The 24,840-nt window shown below is 40.3% G+C and overlaps 1 long non-coding RNA gene and 1 other non-coding gene across 2 annotated transcripts; one reads left to right on the forward strand and one right to left on the reverse strand.

The window, feature by feature from the left end:
* Positions 1-729: 729 nt before the first annotated feature.
* On the forward strand, positions 730-4,306 carry LOC107617212 (uncharacterized). The gene is made up of 3 exons (XR_015902673.1): positions 730-875; positions 967-1,020; positions 3,679-4,306. It is a non-coding gene; the product is annotated as an uncharacterized LOC107617212 (long non-coding RNA).
* A 2,980-nt stretch (positions 4,307-7,286) lies between these two features.
* LOC148575981 (small nucleolar RNA R71) lies at positions 7,287-7,394 on the reverse strand. The gene has a single exon (XR_015904591.1). It is a non-coding gene; the product is annotated as a small nucleolar RNA R71 (small nucleolar RNA).
* Between the last annotated feature and the right edge of the window lie 17,446 nt (positions 7,395-24,840).

The raw sequence follows: 24,840 nt of genomic DNA on the forward strand, positions 1-24,840 counted from the left end.
ATGGAATCCTTATGCTACGGTGCTGAACAAAAAATTTTTCAGCAGGTGTAGAAGATGCGTGACCTCTTGGAGCGCTTGACGCCTGGCAGTGTGGTGTTAACACGTGCAGACAGAGACTCAGAAGAGACAAAGGTTGTCGGAGAGTGGGTTAATTAGAGGTGTTAGATTATGAGTTAATGAAGGTGAGTAATATGTTGGGCTTTTTGGTAATGCTGGAGGTTGTATTTTTGGTAACGAAAGGTTAAATGTAGTACTATTGAGTATTGATGAATATGAAAAAAAGTTAAGAAATTTTTTAATTTGTTGGCTAGAATTAGACCTTTATATTTTTGTAGATGAATAGCCCTTATATTCAGGGATTGACAAAAAGAAAATGTGTTTATAATTTGAGACTAAAACAAGTATGTATTTTGAGGGATTTTTTATTTAAATAAATAAAATAAAAGCATTAATTACCGAAATTGTAAATCTCGCTAAAATCGGTAATTAATTAGTTAATAAATTACATTTTAATTAGGAAAGCTAAAAATATAAAACTAATATTAAAATAGGATAGAGCTCGTCAAAATGAGAATTTTGATATCAATTTCAAAAATTTGGCCCAAAATCGGACCGAAAGGACCGAACCGGTTGAACCGGAGTCCAAACCGGACCCGTGGGTTCAACCGGACCCATAATATAAAAGAAGCATCAGCTTCTTCTTCCTCACTTCATACACCACGCAGCAAACAGAAAGGGGAAGAGGAGGAGATCCCTAACCCTCATCCAATCTTCAAACCACCGTATCTTCCTCGTTCGAGCTCCAATCGCCGCACTGTTCGCGGCCACGCGTCCAGCGCGTCGAGCTCTACCTTTCTATCGGATCAATTTCACTGGTAAGCTTCACTTTTGAGTCAAAATCTCTACCCTCTTTCTTTGGTGAAATTGAAAACCTATAGTGAATCTTGTCTAATTTTTGTGTTCTAGGTTCAAGTTAGCTTCTGGGATTTGTGGGCTCAAGCTATTGAGCATATGGGTATGGTAAGAATATCCTAACCCTAGTTCAATCTTGTATTTGTAATGAAACACACACACACACACACACACACACACACACACACACATGTTTTAGGTGTAGGTTAAGTGGTTGTTTATGCATTGGAATTGAATTGGGATTACTTGGAGGTTTGTTGGTGACCAAGGCTTGTTTTGGGGCTGTTTGATTGAGCTTGGAGGGTCTGTAATTTTGAGTTGTGAGGCTGCCTTGGGAGAACTAAGTGATCGGCCAAGGTATGGTTTAAGTTTCGCACGTTTAATATTTACGGTGTTGTGAAAACTTAGGTTAGAGGAACCATAGGATAAGTTGAATTATTTGTTGTATTTAATGATTAGCCTTGTAATGTTGTTGGAATAGATTTGTTGGTGGATATATATTGGAATTATGAGGTATGGAAGTTATTAATGGTATGCTCTTGTACTTATTTATGATGGATTATGGTTGGTGTTTGTTAATAAGGATGTAGAGTTGTGTTGTGGTGGTATTGCATATGTTGTAACTAATTATGTGATGATCAAAATTGCGTAAAACTTAGTCTTTGTTAAACCTCGAAATGTTTGGAACTGAACTGGAGAATTTGGGATCTTTTTGTTAAATATATGATTTATGGTGAATTTTCAAATTGTAGTCGTGGAATCTGATTTTTACTGCATAATTCTTAGAACAGCAGTAACTTGTTGGCTCTGCTGCGAAGATTCTAAAATGAATTTTGAAATGAAACCAATTTTAAATAAAGATTTAGTCCTATTATTTTAATATCACAAAATTTTAGAATGGTTGGACTTGTGATTTTAAAGATATGAATTTTTGAAATACGAAGCGTTATACAATAAAAGTCAGATTCTGTTTTCTTAGATCAGCAAATTTGAGAGTTTATAATTTCTGATTATGGATGGATATTCAGATGCAACCAATTGGAGGTGAAAATTAATTATTTTTATCAGTTGTGATTTAATTTTCAGGGCTGTCCATATTTTAATGAGTGAGTTATGGGACTTGGAAGAGGACATGTTCATTAGTTTTTAAAACAGAATTCTGCAGATAGTTACTCAACTTCCAAGTTACATAACTCACTCATTAAAACATGGACAGCCCTAAAATTTAAATCACAACTGCTAAGCATAATTAATTTTCACCTCCAATTGGTTGCATCTGAAAATCCATCCATAATCAGAAGTTATAAACTCTCAAAGTTGCTGATCTAAGAAAACAGAATCTGGCTTTTATTGTATAACACTTCGTATTTCAAAAATTCATATCTTTAAAATCACAAGTCCAACCATTCTGAAATTTTACAATATTAAAATAATAGGACTAAAGCTTTATTTAAAATTGGTTTCATTTCAAAATTCATTTTGGAATCTTCGCAGCAGAGCCAACAAGTTACTGCTGTTCTAAGAATTATGCAGTAAAAATCAGATTCCACGACAACAATTTGAAAATTCACCATAAATCATATATTTAACGAAAAGATCCCAAATTCTCCAGTTCAGTTCCAAACATTCCAAGATTTAAAAAGACTAAGTTTCACACAATTCCAATCATCACAGAATTAGTTACAGCATATGCAATACCACCACAACACAACTCTACATCCTTATTAACAAACACCAACCATAATCCATCATAAATAAGTACAAGAGCATACCATTAATAACTTCCACATCTCATAATTCCAATATATATCCACCAACAAATCTATTCCAACAACATTACAAGGCTAATCATTAAATACAACAAACAATTCAACTTATCATATGGTTCCTCTAACCTAAGTTTTCACAACACCGTAAATATTAAACGTGCGAAACTTAAACCATACCTTGGCTGATCACTTAGTTCACCCAAGGCAGCCTCACAACTCAAAATTACAGCCCCTCCAAGCTCAATCAAACAGCCCCAAAACAAGCCTTGGTCACCAACAAACCTCCAAGTAATCCCAATTCAATTCCAATGCATAAACACCCACTTAACCTACAGCTAATACATATATATATGTTCCAATTCAGTTTTCCAATACAAATACAAGATTGAGCTAGGGTTAGGGTATTCTTACCATACCCATATACTAAATAGCTTGAGTCCACAAGTCCCGAAAGCTAACTTGAACCTAGAACACAAAAATTGGACAAGATTCACTATAGGTTTTCAATTTTACCAAAGAAAGGGGGTAGAGATTCTGACTCAAAAGTGAAGCTTACCAATAAAATTGATCCGATAGAAAGGTAGAGCTCGACGCGCTGAACGCGTGGCCGTGAACGGTTCGGCGATTGGAGCTCAAACGAGGAAGATACGATAGTTTGAAGACTCCATGTTTTAATGAGTGAGTTATGGGACTTGGAAGAGGACATGTTCATTAGTTTTTAAAACAGAATTCTACAGAAAATTACTCAACTTCCAAGTTACATAACTCTTTCATTAAAAATGGTTTTGACCTGAAACCAATTGGAAAAGAAACCTGGATATGTAAAGTTAAACCATAATAATTTTTTATGAGCGGATAATTTATACGCTTTTTGGCATTGTTTTTAGTATATTTTTAGTATATTTTAATTAGTTTTTATTATATTTTTATTAGTTTTTATTTAAAAATCACATTTCTGGACTTTACTATGAGTTTGTATGTTTTTCTGTGATTTCAGGTATTTTCTGGCTGAAATTGAGGGACCTGAGCAAAAATCTGATTCAGAGGCTGAAAAAGGACTGCAGATGCTGTTGGATTCTGACCTCCCTAAATTCAAAGTAGATTTTCTAGAGCTACAGAAGCCCAATTGGCGCGCTCTCAATTGCATTGGAAAGTAGACATCCTGGGCTTTCCAGCAATATATAATAGTTTATACTTTGCTCGAGATTTGATGGCCCAAACAGGCATTCCAAGTCAGCTCAAGAATTCTGGCGTTTAACTCCGAAACTGGCACAAAAGCTGGAGTTAAACGCCCAAACTGGCACAAAAGCTGGCGTTTAACTCCAAGAAAAGTCTCTACACGAAAATGCTTCAATTCTCAGCCCAAACACACACTAAGGGGGCCTGGAAGAAGATTTCTACATTAATTACTGATTTCTGTAACCCTAGGCTATTAGTTTTCTATAAATAGGACCTTTTGCTATTGTATTTGGATATACTTTTGATATTTGATAAGTCTTATACTATCTTAGACACGTTTGGAGCTGGCCTCACGGCCATGCCTGGACCTTGTTCTTATGTATTCTCAACGGTGGAGTTTCTACACACCATAGATTAAGGTGTGGAGCTCTGCTGTTCTTCATGAATTAATACAAGTACTATTGTTTTTCTATTCAACTCAAGTCTATTTCTTCTCCAAGATATTCATTCGTTCTTCAACTTGATGAATGTGATGATCCGTGACACTCATCATCATTCTCACCTATGAACATGTGCCTGACAACCACCTCTGTTCTACTAGCAATGGCTTGAATGCGTATCTCTTGGGTTTCTAATCTAAGATTGGAACTTTCGTGGTATAGGCTAGAATTATTGGCGGCCATTCCTGAGATCCAGAAAGTCTAAACCTTGTCTGTGGTATTCCGAGTAGGATCTGGGAAGGGATGACTGTGACGAGCTTCAAACTCGCGATTGTGGGGCGTGTGACAGATGCAAAAGGATCAATGGATCCTATTCCGACATGATCGAGAACCGACAACTGATTAGCCGATGTTGTGACAGAGCATCAGGACCATTTTCACTGAGAGGACGGGATGTAACCATTGACAACGGTGATGCCCAACATAAAGCTTGCCATGGAAAGGAGTATGAATGATTGGAAGAAGGCAATAGGAAAGCAGAGGTTCAAGGGGAACAAAGCATCTTCATACGCTTATCTGAAATCCACCAATGAATTACATAAGTATCTCTATCTTTGTTTTATGTTTTATTCATCTTTTAATTATCAACCCTCCATCACCATTTGAATCTGCCTGACTGAGATTTACAAGATGACCATAGCTTGCTTCAAGCCGACAATCTCCGTGGGATCGACCCTTACTCACGTAAGGTTTATTACTTGGACGACCCAGTGCACTTGCTGGTTAGTTGTGCGGAATTGTGACAGAGTGTGATTCACGTTTGAGAGCTCCAAGTCTTTGGCGCCATTGTTGATGATCACAATTTCGTGCACTAAGTTTTTGGCGCCGTTGCCGGGGATTGTTCGAGTTTGGACAACTGACGGTTCATCTTGTTGCTTAGATTAGGTATCTTTTCTTCAGAATTTTTAAGAATGAATTCTAGAGTTTCAAGGTGATGCTCCTACCATCACAAAAGCTGATTGATTCTCATCAATTTAGCTATTGAATGTAATGTCATGCTGAAGCTTGGCCAAACATGTCTAATCTTTTTAGACTGAAGCTTTAGACTAACATTGCATGATTCCTGGAATTCTTATTAAAAGTTTTGATTCTCTTTATTTTCTTTTTCCATATAAGTTTCGAAAATAAAAAAAATTTTATAAAACCATAAAAATCAAAAATATTTTATGTTTCTTGTTTGAGTCTAGTATCAATTTTTAAGTTTGGTGTCAATTGCATTCTTCTTGCATTTTTCGAAAACAAGCAATATGTTCTTCATTGATCTTCAAGTTGTTCTTGATGATTTCATTGCTTTGATCTTTAAATTCTCTTGTTTTGTATGTTTTGTTGTTTCTTACATGCATTTTTACATTGTTATAGTCCTTAGTATACAAACTTTTATGTTTGGTGTCTTGCATGCATTGTTTATTTGATCCTAGTTGCATTTTTATTGTTTCTCATCATCAAAAATTCAAAAATATTTTTAAAACTATGTCTTTTCAAGTCAATAATACAGAGAATTGAAGATTCAGAACATTTAGCAGAGGAATTAAACAGAAAAAGCTGGGCGTTCAAAACACCCAGTGAAGAAGGAAAACTGGCGTTTAAACGCCAGCCAGGGTACCTGGCTGGGCGTTTAACGCCCAAAAAGGTAGAGATTTGGGCGTTAAACGCCAGGATGACACTAGAGGGAAGATTTTGTTTTTAATTCACATTTTTTTCAAGTTTTCATATTTTTTTCAAAATCAAATCTTTTTCAAATCATATCTTTTCAATCATATCTTTTCAATCATATCTCTTCAAAATCAATTTCTTTTTATTTTTTTTATTTATAACTATTTTTGAAAATCCTTGCTAAAATTAAAGATTTACTTCAAAATTTTCAAGTTGTTACTTGCCTATTAAGAAAGGATCAAATTTTAAATTTTAAGAATCATATCTTTTAATTTCTTGTTAGTCAAGTAATCAACTTTAATTTTAAAAAAATTTTCTTTTTCTAAATTGATTTTCAATCATATCTTTTCAAACATATCTTTTCAATCACATCTTTTTTAAAATTAATTTTTTCAATCATATCTTTTTTTAATTTCAAAATCTTTTTCAAAAATCACTTAATTTCTTTCCTAATCTTAATTTTCGAAAATCTCAATCAAATTTTCAAATTTCTTTTTATTATTTCAAAATCTTTTTAATTTATTTTCGAAAATTCTTCCCCTCTTCTCACATCCTTCTATTTAAGGGACTAACACTCCTCCTCAAGGTGCAATTCGAACTCTATCCTTCTTTATATGTTCGAATTCTCTTCTATCTACCTCCTCCTTCTATTCTTCTTTTCCTCTGACACCTCAAGGAATCTCTATACTGTGACATAGAGGATTCTCTACTTTCTTGTTCTCTTCTCTTTCATATGAGCAGGAACAAAGATAAATGCATACTTGTTCAAGCTGATCCTGAACCTGAAAGGACCTTGAAGAGAAAGCTAAGAGAAGCTAAAGCACAATTCTCTCTAGAGGGCCTAACAGAGCTCTTCAAAGAAGAAGAAATCATGGCAGCCGAAAACAACAATGCCAACAATGCAAGGAAGGTGCTTGGTGACTTTACTGCACCTACTCCTGATTTCTGTGGGAGAAGCATCTCTATCCCTGCCATTGGAGCAAACAACTTTGAGCTTAAGCCTCAATTAGTTTCTCTAATGCAACAGAATTGCAAGTTTCATGGACTTCCATTAGAAGATCCTCATCAGTTCTTAGCTGAGTTCTTGCAAATCTGTGACGCTGTCAAGACCAATGGGGTTGACCCTGAAGTCTACAGACTTATGCTCTTTCCTTTTGCTGTAAGAGACAGAGCTAGAACATGGTTGGATTCACAACCTAAGGAAAGCCTGAACTCTTGGGAAAAGCTAGTCAATGCCTTCTTGGCAAAGTTCTTTCCACCTCAAAAATTGAGTAAGCTTAGAGTGGAAGTCCAAACCTTTAGACAGAAGGATGGTGAGTCCCTCTATGAAGCTTGGGAGAGATACAAGCAATTGATCAGAAGGTGCCCTTCTCACATGCTTTCAGAATGGAGCATCATAGGAATCTTCTATGATGGTCTGTCTGAACTATCCAAGATGTCATTGGATAGCTCTGCTGGAGGATCTCTTCATTTGAAGAAGACGCCTGCAGAAGCTCAAGAACTCATTGAAATGGTTGCAAATAACCAATTCATGTACACTTCTGAAAGGAATCCTGTGAATAATGGGACAACTCAGAAGAAGGGAGTTCTTGAGATTGATACTCTGAATGCCATATTGGCTCAGAATAAAATATTGACCCAACAAGTCAATATGATTTCTCAGAGTCTGTCTGGAATGCAAGCAGCAACAGGCAGTACTAAGGAAGCTTCCTCTGAAGAAGAAGCTTATGATCCTGAGAACCCAGCAATGGAAGAGGTGAATTACATGGGAGAATCCTATGAAAACACCTATAATCCTTCATGGAGAAATCACCCAAATCTCTCATGGAAGGATCAATAGAGACCTCAACAAGGTTTCAACAACAACAATGGTGGAAGAAACAGGTTTAGCAATGGCAAGCCTTTTCCATCATCTTCTCAGCAACAGATAGAGAATTCTAAGCAGAGCCACTCTGACTTAGCAACCATTGTCTCTGATCTAATCAAAACCACTCAAAGTTTCATGACTGAAACAAGGTCCTCCATTAGAAATTTGGAGGCACAATTGGGTCAGCTGAGTAAGAAAATTACTGAACTCCCTCCTAGCACTCTCCCTAGCAATACAGAAGAGAATCCAAAAAGAGAGTGCAAGGCCATAACCACATCTCACATGGCCGAACATGGAGAGGAGGAAGAGGCAGTGATTCCCACTGAGGAAGACCTCAATGGACGCCCACTGACCTCCATGGAGTTCCCTAATGAGGAACCATGGGAATCTGAGGCTCATTCTGAGACCATAGAGATTCCATTGAATTTACTTCTGCCTTTCATAAGCTCTGATGAGTATTCTTCCTCTGAAGAGGATGAAGATGTTACTGAAGAGCAAGTTGCTAAGTACCTTGGAGCAATCATGAAGCTAAATGCCAAGTTATTTGATAATGAGACTTGGGAGGATGAACCTCCATTGCTCATCAAAGAACTGGATGACTTGACTAGGCAGAGATTACCTCAAAAGAGACAGGACCCTGGAAAGTTCTCAATCCCTTGTACCATAGGCACCATGACTTTTGAGAAGGCTCTGTGTGACCTAGGGTCAAGCATAAACCTTATGCCTCTCTCTGTAATGGAGAAGCTAGAGATCATTGAGGTACAAGCTGCAAAAATCTCACTAGAGATGGCAGACAATTCAAAGAAACAGGCTTATGGACTTGTAGAGGATGTCTTGGTAAATGTTGAAGACCATTACATCCCTGCTGATTTCATAATCCTAGAAACTGGGAAGTGTATGGATGAATCCATCATCCTTGGCAGATCCTTCCTAGCCACAGCAAAGGCTGTGATTGATGTTGACAGAGGAGAATTGATCATTCAAGTGAATGAAGACTCCCTTGTGTTTAAAGCTCAAGGATATCCCTCTGTAACCGTGGAGAGGAAGCATGAAGAGCTTCTCTCAATACAGAGTCAAATAGATCCCCCACAGTCAAACTCTAAGTTTGGTGTTGGGAGGCCACAACCAAACTCTAAGTTTTGTGTTGAACCCCCACATTCAAACTCTAAGTTTGGTGTTGGGAGGTTCCAACATTGCTCTGAATATCTGTGAGGCTCCATGAGAGCCCACTGTCAAGCTATTGACATTAAAGAAGCGCTTGTTGGGAGGCAACCCAATCATTACTATTCTATGATAATTTTCTATTTTCTATTGTTATTTTATGTTTTCTATAGGTTGATGATCATGTGAAGTCACAAAAATAATTGAAAAAGCAAAAATAGAAGGAAAAACAGAATGAAAAATAGAACACCCTAGAGGAGAAACTTACTGGCGTTTAAACGCCAGTAAGGGTAGCAGAATGGGCGTTAAACGCCCAGTCTGGCACCATTCTGGGCGTTTAACGCCAGAAAAGGGCACCAGACTAGCGTTTAACACCAGGAATGGGCAAGAAGCTGGCGTTAAATGCCAGAAATAGGGCAGCAGCCTGGCGTTTAACGCCAGGATTGGCAGAAAGGGGCGTTTTGCACGCCACTTGGTGCAGGGATGAGATATCCTTGACACCTCAGGATCTGTGGACCCCACAGGATCCCCACCTACCCCACCACTCTCTCTCTTCTTCACCCATTCACCAATCACCTCAATCCCTCTTCCCCAAAAACCCCTCACCTATCAAATCCCACCATTCTCTTCACCACTCACATCCATCCTTCATAAAACCCTACCTACCTCACCATTCAAATTCAAACCACTTTCCCTCCCAAACCCACCCTCTATGGCCGAACCATACACACCCCTCTCACTCCTATATAAACCCATCTTCACTCCTTCATTTTCACACAACCTGAACACCACTTCTCTCCCTTGGCCGAAACACAAAGCCCACTACATCTCCTCTATTTCTTCTTCTTCTACTCTTTTCTTTCTTCTTTTGCTCGAGGACGAGCAACCTTCTAAGTTTGGTGTGGTAAAAGCTAAAGCTTTTTATTTTTCCATAACCATTTATGGCACCAAAGGCCGGAGAAACCTCTAGAAAGAGGAAAGGGAAGGCAAAAGATTCCACCTTCGAGTCATGAGAGATGGAGAGATTCCTCTCAAGGGTGCATCAAGACCACTTATATGAAGTTGTGGCCAAGAAGAAGGTGATCCCCGAGGTCACTTTTAAGCTCAAAAAGAATGAGTATCCGGAGATCCGACATGAGATCCGAAGAAGAGGTTGGGAAGTTCTCACCAACCCCATTCAACAAGTCAGAATCTTAATGGTTCAAGAGTTCTATGCCAATGCATGGATCACCAAGAACCATGATCAAAGTGTGAACCTGGACCCCAAGAATTGGCTTACAATGGTTCGAGGGAAATACTTGGATTTTAGTCCGGAAAATGTAAGGTTGGCATTCAACTTGCCCAGGATGCAAGGAGATGCACACCCCTACACTAGAAGGGTCAACTTTGATCAAAGATTGGACCAAGTCCTCATGGACATATGTGAAGAGGACGCTCAATGGAAAAGAGATTCAAGAGGGAAGCCGGTTCAACTAAGAAGGCATGACCTCAAGTCCGTGGCTAGGGGACGGTTGGAGTTCATCCAACGCTCAATCATTCCCACTAGCATCCGGTCCGAAGCTACTATATACCAGGCTATCATGATACATAGCATCATAATTGGAGAGGAAGTGGAAGTTCATGAGGTTATATCCCAAGAACTCTACAAGGTGGCGGACAAGTCCTCTCCTTTGGCAAGGTTAGCCTTTCCCCCATCTCATTTGTCACCTTTGCAATTTGGTTGGAATTGACATAGAGGGAGACATTCTCATTGATGAGGACAAACCCATCACTAAGAAAAGGATGGAGAAAACAAGAGAACCTCATCAAGAGCATGAGGAAATTCCTCATCATGAAATCCCTGAGATGCCTCAAGGGATGCATCTTCTTCCATAAAATTATTGGGAGCAAATCAACACCTCCCTAGGAGAATTAAGTTCCAACATGGGACAACTAAGGGTGGAGCACCAAGAGCATTCCATCCTCCTCCATGAAATTAGAGAAGATCAAAGAATCATGAGAGAGGAGCAACAAAGGCAAGGAAGAGACATTGAGGAGCTCAAGCACTCCATAAGATCTTCAAGAGGAAGAACAAGCCGCCATCACTAAGGTGGACCCGTTCTTTATTTTCCTTGTTCTTTATTTCCTGTTTTCCGAAAATTGTGCTTTATGTTTATTTATGTTTGTGTCTTTATTACATGATCATTAATGTCTATGCCTTAAAGCTATGAAAATGAATCCATCACATTTCTTAAATGAAAAATGTTTTTAATTGAAAAAGAAAAAGAAGTGCATGAATTTCAAATTTTAAAACAGTTTAATTATTTTGATGTGGCGGCAATACTGTTGTCTTTCTGAATAAATGCTTGAACAGTGCATATTTTTTAATTTGATTGTTTATGAATGTTAAAATTGTTGGCTCTTGAAAGAATGAAAGGAAAAGGAGAAATGTTATCTGATGATCTGAAAAATCATAAAATTGATTCTTGAAGCAAGAAAAAGCAGTGAAAAACTTGCAAAAAAAAGAGAGAGAAAAAGAAAAGCAAGCAGAAAAAGCCAATACCCCTTTAAACCAAAAGGCAAGGGTGATAAAAAGGATCTAAGGCTTTGAGCATCAGTGGATAGGAGGGCCCACAGGAATAAAATCCTGGCCTAAGCGGCTAAACCAAGCTGTCCCTAACCATGTGCTTGTGGCGTGAAGGTGTCAAGTAAAAACTTGAGACTGAGCGGTTAAAGTCGAGGTCCAAAAAAAAAAGAAGAGTGTGCTTAAGAACCCTGGACACCTCTAATTGGGGACTCTAGCAAAGCTGAGTCACAATCTGAAAAGGTTCACCCAGTTATGTGTCTGTGGCATTTATGTATCCGGTGGTAATACTGGAAAACAAAGTGCTTAGGGCCACGACCAAGACTCATAAAGTAGTTGTGTTCAAGAATCAACATACTTAACTAGGAGAATCAATAAGACTATCTGGATTCTGAGTTCCTATAGATGCCAATCATTCTGAACTTCAAAGGATAAAGTGAGACGCCAAAACTGTTCAGAAGTAAAAAGCTAAAAGCCCCGCTCATCTAATTAATACTAATCTTCATAGATGTTTTTAGAATTCATTGTATATTCTCTTCTTTTTATCCTATTTGATTTTCAGATGCTTGGGGACAAGCAACAATTTAAGTTTGGTGTTGTGATGAGCGGATAATTTATACGCTTTTTGGCATTGTTTTTAGTATATTTTTAGTATATTTTAATTAGTTTTTATTATATTTTTATTAGTTTTTATTTAAAAATTATACTTCTGGACTTTACTATGAGTTTGTGTATTTTTCTGTGATTTCAGGTATTTTCTGGCTGAAATTGAGGGACCTGAGCAAAAATCTGATTCAGAGGCTGAAAAAGGACAGCAGATGCTGTTGGATTCTGACCTCCCTGCACTCAAAGTGGATTTTCTGGAGCTACAAAAGCCCAATTGGCGCGCTCTCAACTGCGTTGAAAAGTAGACATCCTAGGCTTTCCAGCAATATATAATAGTCCATACTTTGCTCGAGATTTGATGGCCCAAACAGGCGTTCCAAGTCAGCTCAAGAATTCTAGCGTTTAACTCCGAAACTGGCACAAAAGCTGGAGTTAAACGCCCAAACTGGCACAAAAGCTGGCGTTTAACTCCAAGAAAAGTCTCTACACGAAAATGCTTCAATTCTCAGCCCAAGCACACACCAAGTGGGCCCGAAAGAAGATTTCTGCATTAATTACTGATTTTTGTAACCCTAGGCTACTAGTTTTCTATAAATAGGACCTTTTGCTATTGTATTTGGATATACTTTTGATCTTTGATAAGTCTTATGCTATCTTAGACACGTTTGGGGCTGGCCTCACGGCCATGCCTGGACCTTGTTCTTATGTATTCTTAACGGTGGAGTTTCTACACACCATAGATTAAGGTGTGGAGCTCTGCTGTTCTTTATGAATTAATACAAGTACTATTGTTTTTCTATTCAACTCAAGTCCATTTCTTCTCCAAGATATTCATTCGTTCTTCAACTTGATGAATGTGATGATCCGTGACACTAATCATCATTCTCACCTATGAACATGTGCCTGACAACCACCTCTGTTCTACTAGCAATGGCTTGAATGCGTATCTCTTGGGTTTCTAATCTAAGATTGGAACCTTCGTGGTATATGCTAGAATTATTGGCGGCCATTCCTGAGATCCGGAAAGTCTAAACCTTGTCTGTGGTATTCCAAGTAGGATCTGGGAAGGGATGACTGTGACGAGCTTCAAACTCGCGATTGTGGGGCGTGTGACAGACGCAAAAGGATCAATGGATCCTATTCCGACATGATCGAGAACCGACAGCTGATTAGCCGATGTTGTGACAGAGCATCAGGACCATTTTCACCGAGAGGACGGGATGTAGCCATTGACAACGGTGATGCCCAACATAAAGCTTGCCATGGAAAGGAGTATGAATGATTGGAAGAAGGCAATAGGAAAGCAGAGGTTCAAAGGGAACAAAGCATCTTCATACGCTTATCTGAAATCCACCAATGAATTACATAAGTATCTCTATCTTTGTTTTATGTTTTATTCATCTTTTAATTATCAACCCTCCATCACCATTTGAATCTGCCTGAATGAGATTTACAAGATGACCATAGCTTGCTTCAAGCCGACAATCTCCGTGGGATCGACCCTTACTCACGTAAGGTTTATTACTTGGACGACCCAGTGCACTTGCTGGTTAGTTGTGCGGAATTGTGACAGAGTGTGATTCACGTTTGAGAGCTCCAAGTCTTTGGCGCCATTGTTGATGATCACAATTTCGTGCACCAAGTTTCAATGCTATTGGATTTAATTTTAATTTTATATGGAATTTTAGATATCATATGCTGCTGCTGTTTTCTGGTTTCTAAGCACTGCAGAGCAAGTCAGCATTTCTACTCTGTTTTTGAGGCTAGTTAAATCAGAAAATTATAATTTTTGGTTTGTTAGAAAGCTTATTTCGAGATGAACGTCTGGACATAAAGTTTGCCCAATTCTGAGTTCATTTGTTATATTAAAAACAGAAAATAAAATAGAGTGTCGAGGATGTCTTAGTGATAGTCATGGGTCCGAGAAGTCAAAGATTAATCTTCATGTTATGTGATTGATTTAATGTTAGAGTTGGGTTGATTTTAAGATTATTCGATATTAGAAAGATTAAGAGTTTGATAAACGGTTTGGTCAGGACCCAGAAAGGGTAAACGTGCTGAATTATAAGATAATGATGATGAAAAATGTGAAAGGGAAGTTGTTAATAAAAGGAGTTAACATGCCATGGCTTGATGAATGATTAAATAATGATTATGACTATGAAATGGCTTATGAATGATGATATCTGAGATACGAGTTTCTCTAGGTAAAAACCGTGGCTGGCCACCACGTGTTCCAGGTTGAATCTCGATACTCTGTTGACCCTACATCATAAGGGTGACCGGGCACGTATAAATTCCCAGGTATGGATATCCCCATTGAGTGATTTATATGATGATTAAATGTGAACTCTATGCATAGACTCTTGGGGATGCACGACGGGGGACAGTCTAAGGTTTTCGGACTTGTCGGGTTGGCTGGATAACCGACAGATGGGCCCCATCAGCCATAGGACAGACATGCATCATATGCATTTGTTTGTTTTGATTGCTATGCATTTTCTGGGTTTGCCTAATTTATATATATCACATGCTATCTGTTCTACTTGCTATTTGTACTATCTGCTCACTACTTGTGCGTGGACTTGTTTAGTTGCTTGTTTATGTTGCATTTTGGATGATGGAGGGATGGAAGAGATGGAGAAATGGTTGGATGTCAGATTAGGATTGAACTTGAGTAAGTTAGGTAGACTTAGAATACCTACCCCTGTTTATGGCTTCTGTTCAGTACTTGAGTTGGATAACTGAATAATAGAGTTCTAGGATTGCCTATGGCATTGTCAGGACCTTATTTATTATACGTATGGCACTTTTACCATGCTGAGAACCTCCGGTTCTCATTCCATATTGTATTGTTGTTTTTCAGATGTAGGTCGAGAGGCTCCGTGCTAGGCGTCTAGATCCTGCGAAGCGAAGTAGTCCTTTGGTGTATTTTGGTTTCCTGTTGTATATATGTATATATGTATTTAGCTTACTCTCCAAGTAACTTATGTATGCTGCTCCTCTTAGAGGTTGAGGGAGAGATAGGAGTTTATTTTGGTATTTTGGTGTATTTTGGGGATACATATGTAAGTTTTCTTTTAATAATAATAATAATAATAATAGAGAAAAGGATACCTAACTAGGAGCCTTGAAAAAACGGATAAAACAAAATCGCAAAATAAAAAGCGCAACGCTCAGAAAAGGATTACTTGCGTGCTAAGACATCTAATAGGAACATGATAAAGATAAGCAAAAGAATAAAAAAAAAGAGAAGGAAACAACATAACTAGCCCCTGACTCAGCCTGCGAAGCTAAGGCTGACCAGAGGATATATATATACATATGAACATACATAGTGTTCCGAGGGTTACCTGAAACTGGAGGTCGATCTCGGTCGAGATCTTCTGTACGGGTCGGTACCGACGTGTACGGCTGGTGAGTGGCGGCCGGAACGGTTGCGTCCGACTCGTTGATCTAGCTGCACTGCTGATCCTTTGTCACCGGAGGGTGGGGGTACCTGCAAGAGACTCCGATGCTTAAGTTAGCATGGGTATTAAACAGGTTTTTAGTAGAATCAGAGTATGAGTTATACCTAGGTACTCCAGTGTATTTATAATGGCGTGGGCTGACCTTTCTGATAAGATAACTTAGTTATCTTATCTTTATCTTATCTTATTTTGAGTGAAGTCAGCTTATCTTCAAGGGAACCGCCTTTATCTCTATAGGCTTGGATTGCCTTTGGATTTGGGTCGTGTTCCTCTATTTGGGCCCTTTACTGGGCTTTCCTGTCGATTTGGTCGATCTCTTTAAGAAGAGATCGGATAGTCGGACCTAAAGAGGTCAGTCGATATGTCGCTAAACATCCCGAGTCGGACAGCTCGACCCAGGGTATGAACAGTGCCCCTGCTTGAGCTCGGTCTTCTGCTTTGAGGTCGAGTTTTTTGACTTCGAACTTTTTATAGCGAAGCCGAACTCGAGCACTTTTGTCGATTCCTTTCTTTGTAGAGCTTTTTTGAATGTAGAACGTTTTTCCTCTAAAAACGCACGCTTTTGTATTAGCGCTTTGTTCTGGGGAACGTGCGAGGGTTTAATACCTTCATTAATTGGTATTAATTGCCCCGTTTCTCCTGGCCTTATTTTGAATTTTGCTTCCTCAGAAAAACGGTTTCTCTTCTTCCTTTTTCTTTGTAACTCTTTCGTTTTCTCTGTCTCTGCCTTTTCTTGCGTTGCGGTGCCTTCCAGTGGTTCGGCGATTCCTTCCTTTCTACTTCTTCCGGAACTTCTCATTTCTCCAGGTTAGTTCCATTTTGCAATTACTTTTCTCTTTTGTTGCTTTGGCTCTGGTTTTGTGGTGAAGTTTTAATTTCGCTTGGAGAAAGTTTGGATCTTTCTGTTTTTGTTGCGCCTAATTGCTGTTGTATGGTACGTTCTGGGAGTTTCTTCGTCTTTCGTATGAACTTTTTCACCTTTCCTGTTGCTTGATGCTTTTAGGGCTTTTGCATGTTATCACCGTTTCTGCTTGTGCTTTCGATGATGGTTTTTGTTTGATTCTGGAGAAAATGTTGTATCTTTGACGATTCTCTGCTTGGCATGTTTGGTGTTGTCGAAGCTTTTTGTAAAAAGATAGTGGCTTTGATGACTTTTTGTACTTTTTTGTGTTTTGTCTTTCTCCTATGAAAATGCTTGCTGTTTGAAATCTTCTTTTTGTTTGGGGGATGCCGAGACGTAAATTGTAGATTTTTCCTGAAACCTTGCTTTGCCACTGCCTCCAAAGGATACCCCAGGACTTTGGTTTGAGTCTTGGGGTTTTCCTTTTCTGTTTGTTCGTCTGTATCATATTAGTCGAGTTGCTTTGCCCCTCCTCCGAGATATTTTTTAGTAATCCAATCTTCTTTTCTTTTTGTAGGATTAGTTGGCCTCATGTCTTCTCGCAATAACGTTGTAGAGGTGTCTTCCAAAGTTCCCGAGGGGATGTCCGATTGGCTGGACTCCCTTGTCCTAATGTGTGTCTCAGTTGTGGATGCTGAATTTTGTGTAGAGTCGAGGAAACGTCATAGGATCTGTGGTAACAGTGCTTGGGAGAGGGATTATGAGCTTGTAGCTCCTGACTCTGATGAAAGGGCTTGTTTTCCTACTTTTGTCGGGGGGAGCGTCCCTTCTTCTACGCCTATGAATATTTCTTCAGCCAGTTGAACATTACTTTTCCTTTTACTACTTTCGAGACTGACTTGTTGTGGTCATGTAACATTGCTCCATCCCAGCTTCATCCGAATTCCTGGGGTTTTATCAAAATATTTCAACTGCTTTGCCAAGAGTTAGGCGTAACACCTTCTGAAACTCTTTTCCTCTATCTTTTTGTCTCGGCCAAGCCCGGAGGTTCTTCCAAAAAGAAAGCTTCCTGGGTTTTTTTTCAGATCGGCCCAGGGGCATAAAGTTTTTTGCCATGTATGATGAGTCTTTTAAAGATTTTAAGAATTATTTCTTCCGAGTCCGTGCTGTTGAGGGGTCCGCCCCTTTTTTCTTGATGAGAATGACGAGCCTGCTTTTCCTCTAGAGTGGCAAAAGAATGTGAGAGTGCCACGTTATACATGGGGGATGCTTAATGAGGTTGAGCGGGCTTTTGTAGTTGTTCTTGAAGATTTGTTGGGGGAACCACCCCATCTGGATACAAAAAGATTCTTGAGTGATCCATCTTTGGTTCGAACTACTTTGGGTACTGTCTGATTTATTTTTATACTTGTTTCTGAGCTTTTCTTCTCCTATGTTGTAACTCGTCATTTATGGTTGATTCTGTATTTTCAGAGATATCGAAAAACAATGATTCCATGAAGGCCTACAAGAAGGCGAAGAAGGCTGCTGCTGCTCAAAACATCTCGACCAAGGCGGTCGGAGAGGGATCTTCTCAAGTTTCTGTGAAGCCGCCCGTGCCAAGTTCTCCTGGGCCAAGGAAGGTGATCCCCACTCCTCGAGTTCATCTGACTGATCCTCCACAAACTTCTGCCATTGCTTCTGGTGCTCCTCCCAACAAGAAACAGAAAACAATTGAGGCCTTTAACCTTGACGCCCCTGATTTTAATGCAATCGAATTCGTAGATCAGAAAATCGGTCCCTACGGTACCCTCCCCATGGATGATGTGTCAATCCTTCGCCATCTGGATTTTATGACCCAAAACAGTGTTAAAATGGCATATATGGGGGCTGCCCTGTACCGAACTGCTCAGAATCTTCCTCTCCATGCCACCAAGGAATTTATGGAGGAGGCTAAATAGGAGTTCGACCGGATGAAGGGCCTGAAGGAAGAGCTTGAGGTAAAGATAGCCAAGTTGGAGAAGGATCTGGAGAACGAAAAGGCGAGTTCCCTTGCTCTGGCGACTTCTGTGCGGTTGGCCGAGGACACGGCATTGAGGCATAAGGACAGTTATGTGACATCTTATCGGGAGGTGGTGCGCCTGAGGGAGGAGTTAGAGAATGCCCGAGCTGATTACTCTGAGCTCCAAGGTCATCTTGTTGGCAGCGTAACTGCTGCCTATGAGAGCTTGAGGGAGCAGGTTCGGATTATTGCTCCCGAGGCCGACCTTACTCTTTTCAGCCCGGATAATGTTGTGAGGGATGGTAAGATTGTCCCTGGTGACCAGGATGATGATGATGTTGAACCTCCCCCTGTGTCTTCTGCCAAAGTGTCAACCTCTTCAGTTCCTCCAGTTGTGTCTGACCCGGATTGCCAGATTCTGAACCGGGATGATGGAACCGTGGATGCTGTGCCTATTCAGACTCGCCTTCCTTCTCCTCAGACTGATGCTGCCGAGAAGTCTTCTAATCTTAGCTGAATTTTCTTTGGATGTTTGCGTAGTTGGCCCGGCTTGTGGGCTTTAAAACTCTTTATTTTGTATAGTTGAATATTTTGCTGACTGCTGGTACTCCTTTTGGTTGCTTGTTTAGCAACTTTTGTTTTAAAAAAAAAAGTAGCTTTCAAGCTTTTGGGCTTGACCCTAAAGCTTTATAATATTGTATAGCATGCTTGCTTGTCTTGGCATTTTTATGGGTTTTTAGAATACTGGAGCCTTGCTGCTCGGCCTCTTTGAACTGCTTTGTACTTGGAGGTCGTAGATGTGTGGATCCAATTCGTATTTCGGTTTGCTTGCTTGTATTTGTCTATAACCGATTTTACGTCGTCCTTTTCCAAGTTATTTTTGTAGTGGACCGACTTTGTCATGTCGATTTCTTCTAAGTAATTTCGTAATCCTCTTTCTTGGACCTTTGTTAGGTCTCTTTTAGGGACTACTTTTATAACTTTTCGTAGGAGGTCGACTTCTTTATGTTGTCTTCTTTCTAAGTTATTTTTGTAATCCTCTTTCTTGGACCCTTGTCAGGTCTCTTTCAGGGATTACTTATATAACTTATTTTTGTAGGAGACCGACTTCGTTAGGTTGATCTCTTCTAAGTTATTTTGTAATCCTCTTTCTTGGGCCTTTGTCAGGTCTCTTTCAGGGATTACTTACATAACTTATTTTTGTAGGAGATCGACTTCGTTAGGTCGATCTCTTCTAAGTTATTTTGTAATCCTCTTTCTTGGACCTTTGTCAGGTCTCTTTTAGGGATTACTTTTATAACTTATTTTTGTAGGAGACCGACTTCGTTAGGTCAATCTCTTCTAAGTTATAGCAATTCCTCTTTTATAGGGTTGGCCAGACCTCTTTCCAGGGATTTGCTAATAACTTGGGTTGACTTGGTCTGACTTCTCTATGTCGGCCAGTCTTTAAGTTATTATTTAGCAATCCATAAGACCTCTCAGGTTCTTTTTTCGGATCACTTTCGATAACTTCTTGCATTATTCTGTGTTCATCTTTGCCGATTTATAGAAGGTGGTTTCTGTCTTTCTTCGGTTGACCTTTAGATGAATCGCGTTTTCATCTTTATTGGTCTTCCATCGTGATCGTGCAGTGAATCTATTTTTCACTTTCTGTCGATCTGTTGCTTTATAATCGAACGATGAATGCTTCAGATTAATGCGTCTTGAGAATTTGTAGAATATCTAAAAATATATTTTATTCAAAAGCAAGTGCAAATATAGACATGCGGGAGTTTTTCATCCCTTTAAGTCGGATAATTTCTGGATCTCAACTTGGTGCCTCATTAAAAAACTTTTTCAGGAAAAAGAGTGCATCTGAGATCTGTTACCTTCTCTAGCTATAATACCTTCTTAGGTTGCAGGCGTGCCATGATCTGGGAAGCTCTCGTCCATCGAGTTCGGAGAGTCTGTAATAGCCTTTTCCAAGTACTTCTATGACTCGGTAGGGTCCTTTCCAGTTTGCTGCCAGCTTTCCTTCTCCGGGTTGAGTTGTCCCAATATTATTTCGGATTAGGATGAGATCATTCTCAGCGAAATCTCTTGGCACTACCCTTTGATTATATCTTGAAGCCATTCGTCGCTTTAGCGCTTCTTCCCTGATCCGGGCACTTTCTTGGATTTCCGGAAGTAGGTCGAGCTCTTCTCTTTGAAGTTGAGGGTTGGCTTCTTCATTGTAGTGGACTACTCTAGGCAACCCTTCCTCGATCTCTACTGGGATCATTGCCTCCACTCCATATGCTAGTCAAAATGGTGATTCGTTTGTGGTGGAATATGGCGTTGTTCGATATGCCCATAGGACTTGTGGAAGTTCTTCGGCCCAAGCTCCCTTTGTATCTTGCAGTCTCCGTTTCAACCTAGCCAATATGACTTTGTTGGCAGCTTCGGCCTGTCCATTGGCTTGAGGATGTTTGACGGAGGTGAACTGGTGCTTTATGTTTAAGTCGGCTACTAATCTCCTGAAGCCTGCATCTGTGAATTGAGTGCCATTATCTGTGGTGATGGAGTATGGAACCCCGAACCTCGTGACAATATTCCTATATAGGAATTTCCGGCTTCTTTGAGCAGTGGCGTTGGCTAGGGGCTCTGCCTCAATCCACTTTGTAAAATAGTCTACTCCGACTATGAGGAATTTGACTTGTCCTGATCCCTGGGGAAAGGGTCCGAGAAGATCAAGTCCCCATTTTGCAAATGGCCAAGGTGAGGTTACGCTGATGAGCTCTTCTGGCGGGGCGATGTGAAAGTTGGCATGTTTCTGGCATGGTGGGCATGTCCTTACAAACTCTGTAGCTTCTTTTTGTAGAGTTGGCCAGTAGAATCCTGCCCGAAGTACCTTTTTGGTGAGAGCTTATGCCCCGAGATGATTGCCACAAATGCCACTGTGTACTTCCTCTAAAACTTCCCTTGTGTTGGAGGTCGGCACACATTTTAGTAGTGGTATTGAGATCCCTCTTTTATATAGGGTGTTGTTTATGATAGTGTAGTACTGAGCCTCTCGTTTTAACCTCTTTGCCTCCTTCTCATTTGTGGGGAGTGTTTCTGTTTTGAGGTAATTAATTATGGGGGTCATCCATCCTTGATCCTGACTTGTTATGGCTAGGACTTTTTCCTCTTCCGAGATTGATGGATTCTGCAGCATTTCCTAGATGAGGCTTCTATTGTTGCCCCCTGGTTTGGTGCTCGCTAGTTTTGAGAGTGCGTCAGCTCGGGCATTTTGTTCGCGGGGTATGTGGCAGATCTTATATTCCCTGAATTGTCTGAGCTGTTCTTTGGTTTTATCCAAATACTTTTTCATGGTGGGATCTTTGGCTTGGTAGTTCCCTGTTATTTGTGAGGTGACTACTTGTGAATCGCTGAAGATGTTGAGTTTTTGAGCTCCAACCTCCTTAGCCAGCTTCAAACCAGCTAGTAACGCTTTATATTCTGCTTGGTTGTTTGAGGCTGGGAACCCAAATTTGAGGGAAAACTCAACTTGGGTTCCTTGGTTGCTTTCTATTATCACACATGTGCCGCTTCCAGTTTTATTTGAAGACCCGTCCACGTAGAGATTCCATTCTGTGGGGGTTTCCAGGGTATCTGTAAATTCTGCGATGAAGTCGGCCAAGTATTGTGATTTAATGGCTGTTCGAGCTTCATATTGGAGGTCGAACTCGGATAACTCGACAGCCCATTGTAAAAGTCTGCCTGCTAGATCTGTTTTCTGCAGTATCCCCTTTATGGGCTGGTCGGTCCGAACCCTAATGGTGTGGGCCTGGAAGTATGGGCAAAGTCGTCAAGATGTCAGTATGAGAGTGTAGGCGAACTTTTCTATTTTTTGGTAATTCAGCTCGGATCCCTGCAGCGCTTTACTGATGAAATATACAGGCTATTGCCTTTTGTCATCCTCTCGAACCAGTGCTGAGGCTACTGCCTGACTTCCTACTGCAAGGTATAATATGAGTGGTTCTTCCTCTCGTGGTCGAGTTAGGATAGGTGGTCGTCCCAGGAAATTTTTTAAATTCTGGAAGGCTCGCTCGTATTCCATTGTCCATTCGAACTTCTTTCCTTTTCTTAAAGTGGCATAGAAGGGGAGAGATCTTATAACTGATCCTGCTAAGAATCTGGATAACGCTGCCAATCTCCCATTGAGTTGTTGTACCTCTCTGACACAAGTTGGGCTCTTCATGTTGAGTATAGCCTAGCATTTGTTTGGATTTGCTTCAATTCCTCTTTGTGTGAGCATGAAACCTAAGAATTTGCCCGCTTCTACTGCAAAGGTGCATTTTGTGGAATTGAGTCGTATGTTATGCTTCCTTATAGTGTCGAACACTTGGGCCAGGTCGGACAATAATGTCTCTTCGCTTTGTGTCTTTATTAACATGTCGTCCACGTAGACTTCCATGATTTTTCCGATATGATCTGAAAAGACTTTATTCATTAGTCTTTGATAAGTAGCTCCCGCATTCTTGAGACCGAAAGGCATCACAATGTAGCAGTAATTTGCTTTTGGCGTCAAAAACGAGGTCTTTTCTTGATCTGGTGGATACATGGGGATTTGGTTGTATCCGGAATATGCATCCATAAACGAGAGGTATCTATATCCGGAGGAAGCATCTACCAGAGCGTCGATACTTGGGAGTGGGTAAAGATTTTTTGGGCAGGCTTTGTTGAGGTCGGTGTAGTCGGTGCACATTCGCCACTTCCATTTGATTTTTTCACCAAGACGACGTTAGCTAGCCATAGTGGGTACTTGACTTCTCTTATGAATCCTGCCTCCAGTAGTGCTTATACATGTTCTTCCACAGCTTGGGATCGTTCTGGCCCAAGTTTTTTTCGTCTCTGCTATACCGGCTGAGATCCTGGATAAACCGCCAACTTGTGACACATTAGCTTGGGATCTATGCCTGGCATGTCTGCGGCTTTTCATGCAAAGAGATCGACATTATCTCGTAAGAACTGTACTAGTAATTCTTTTGTGTTTCCTTTCAGGATCGTGCCAATATTAGTTGTTTTGTCCGAGGTATCTCCGATCTGAACTTTCTCTACTTCACCTTCGGGCTGTGGATGGAGTTCTTCTCGCCTCTGAACTCCACCAAGCTCAATTGTATGGAACTCTTTTCCTCTACCTCTGAGGGTTAGACTTTCGTTATAACAGCGGCGTGCCATCCTTTGATCTATTTTTATCGTAGCTATCCCTACTGTAGTTGGGAATTTCATGCATAGATGTGGATTTGAGACTATTGCGCCGAGTTGATTTAGTATTGTCCGACCTATTAAGGTATTGTAGGATGAACTCACGTCGACCACGATGTAGTCTATCTTGAGTGTTCTGGATTGGTTCTCTTTTTCGAAGGTTGTATGTAGTGACACGTATCCCAGTGGTTGTACTAGGGTATCGCCTAGTTCGAATAGGCTGTTCGGGTATGCTCTAAGCTCTTTTTCTTCTAAGCCGAGCTTGTCGAAGGCAGTTTTGAATAAGATGTCGGCGGAGCTCCCTTGGTCTATTAATGTGCGGTGGAGATTGGCGTTCGCCAGTATGATGGTGATGACCATGGGATCGTCGTGTTCTGTGATGACACATGATGCGTCTTCTTTGGTGATTGTGATTGCAGGGATGTCGGGTGCTTCCTCCTTCCCTTCGACATGATAAACTTCTTTGAGATACCTTTTGCGGGATGACTTGGAGATTCCTCCTCTTGCAAATCCTCCATGTATCATGTGGACATGTCTTTCTGGCGTACGAGGTGATCGCTCAGCTTGTTCGACATCTTCATCTCTTCGTCTTTTTCTTTGCTCATCATCTCGGGTGGCCAGGTACCGAATTAGTTTTCCCTCTCTTACTAATTTTTCTATGATGTTTTTTAAATCGAAACATTCGTTGGTGGAATGTCCTCGGACCCGATGATATTCACAGTATTCGTTCCGATTTCCTCCTCCTCTTTGACTTTGAGTGGTCAAGCTGGGGGTATCTTCTCTGTGTTATAGACTTCTTTGTAAACATCCACCAGGGACACCCGAAAAGGGGTGTAATTATGATACTTTTTTATTTTTTCCCCCGTTCGATCTTCCTTCTTCTTGGATTCTTTATCTTTATCTCGGTAGGTGAAACCGGATTTCGAGGCCTCCCCAAGTCGGGAATTTTCTTCCATGTTGATGTACTTCTCTGCCCGCTCTTGCACCTCATCCAGAGATGTGGGGTATTTCTTTTATATAGATTGGCTGAAAGGTCCCTCTCGTAAGCCGTTGATGAGGCCCATGACGGCGGCCTTTGTTGGCAAGCTTTGTATATCCAGGAATGTTTTGTTGAATCTTTTCATGTAGTT

This window comes from Arachis ipaensis, chromosome B1 (genome assembly GCF_059453495.1).
Source record: "Arachis ipaensis isolate K30076 ecotype BB chromosome B1, ASM5945349v1, whole genome shotgun sequence".
Classification (NCBI taxonomy): Eukaryota; Viridiplantae; Streptophyta; class Magnoliopsida; order Fabales; family Fabaceae; genus Arachis; species Arachis ipaensis.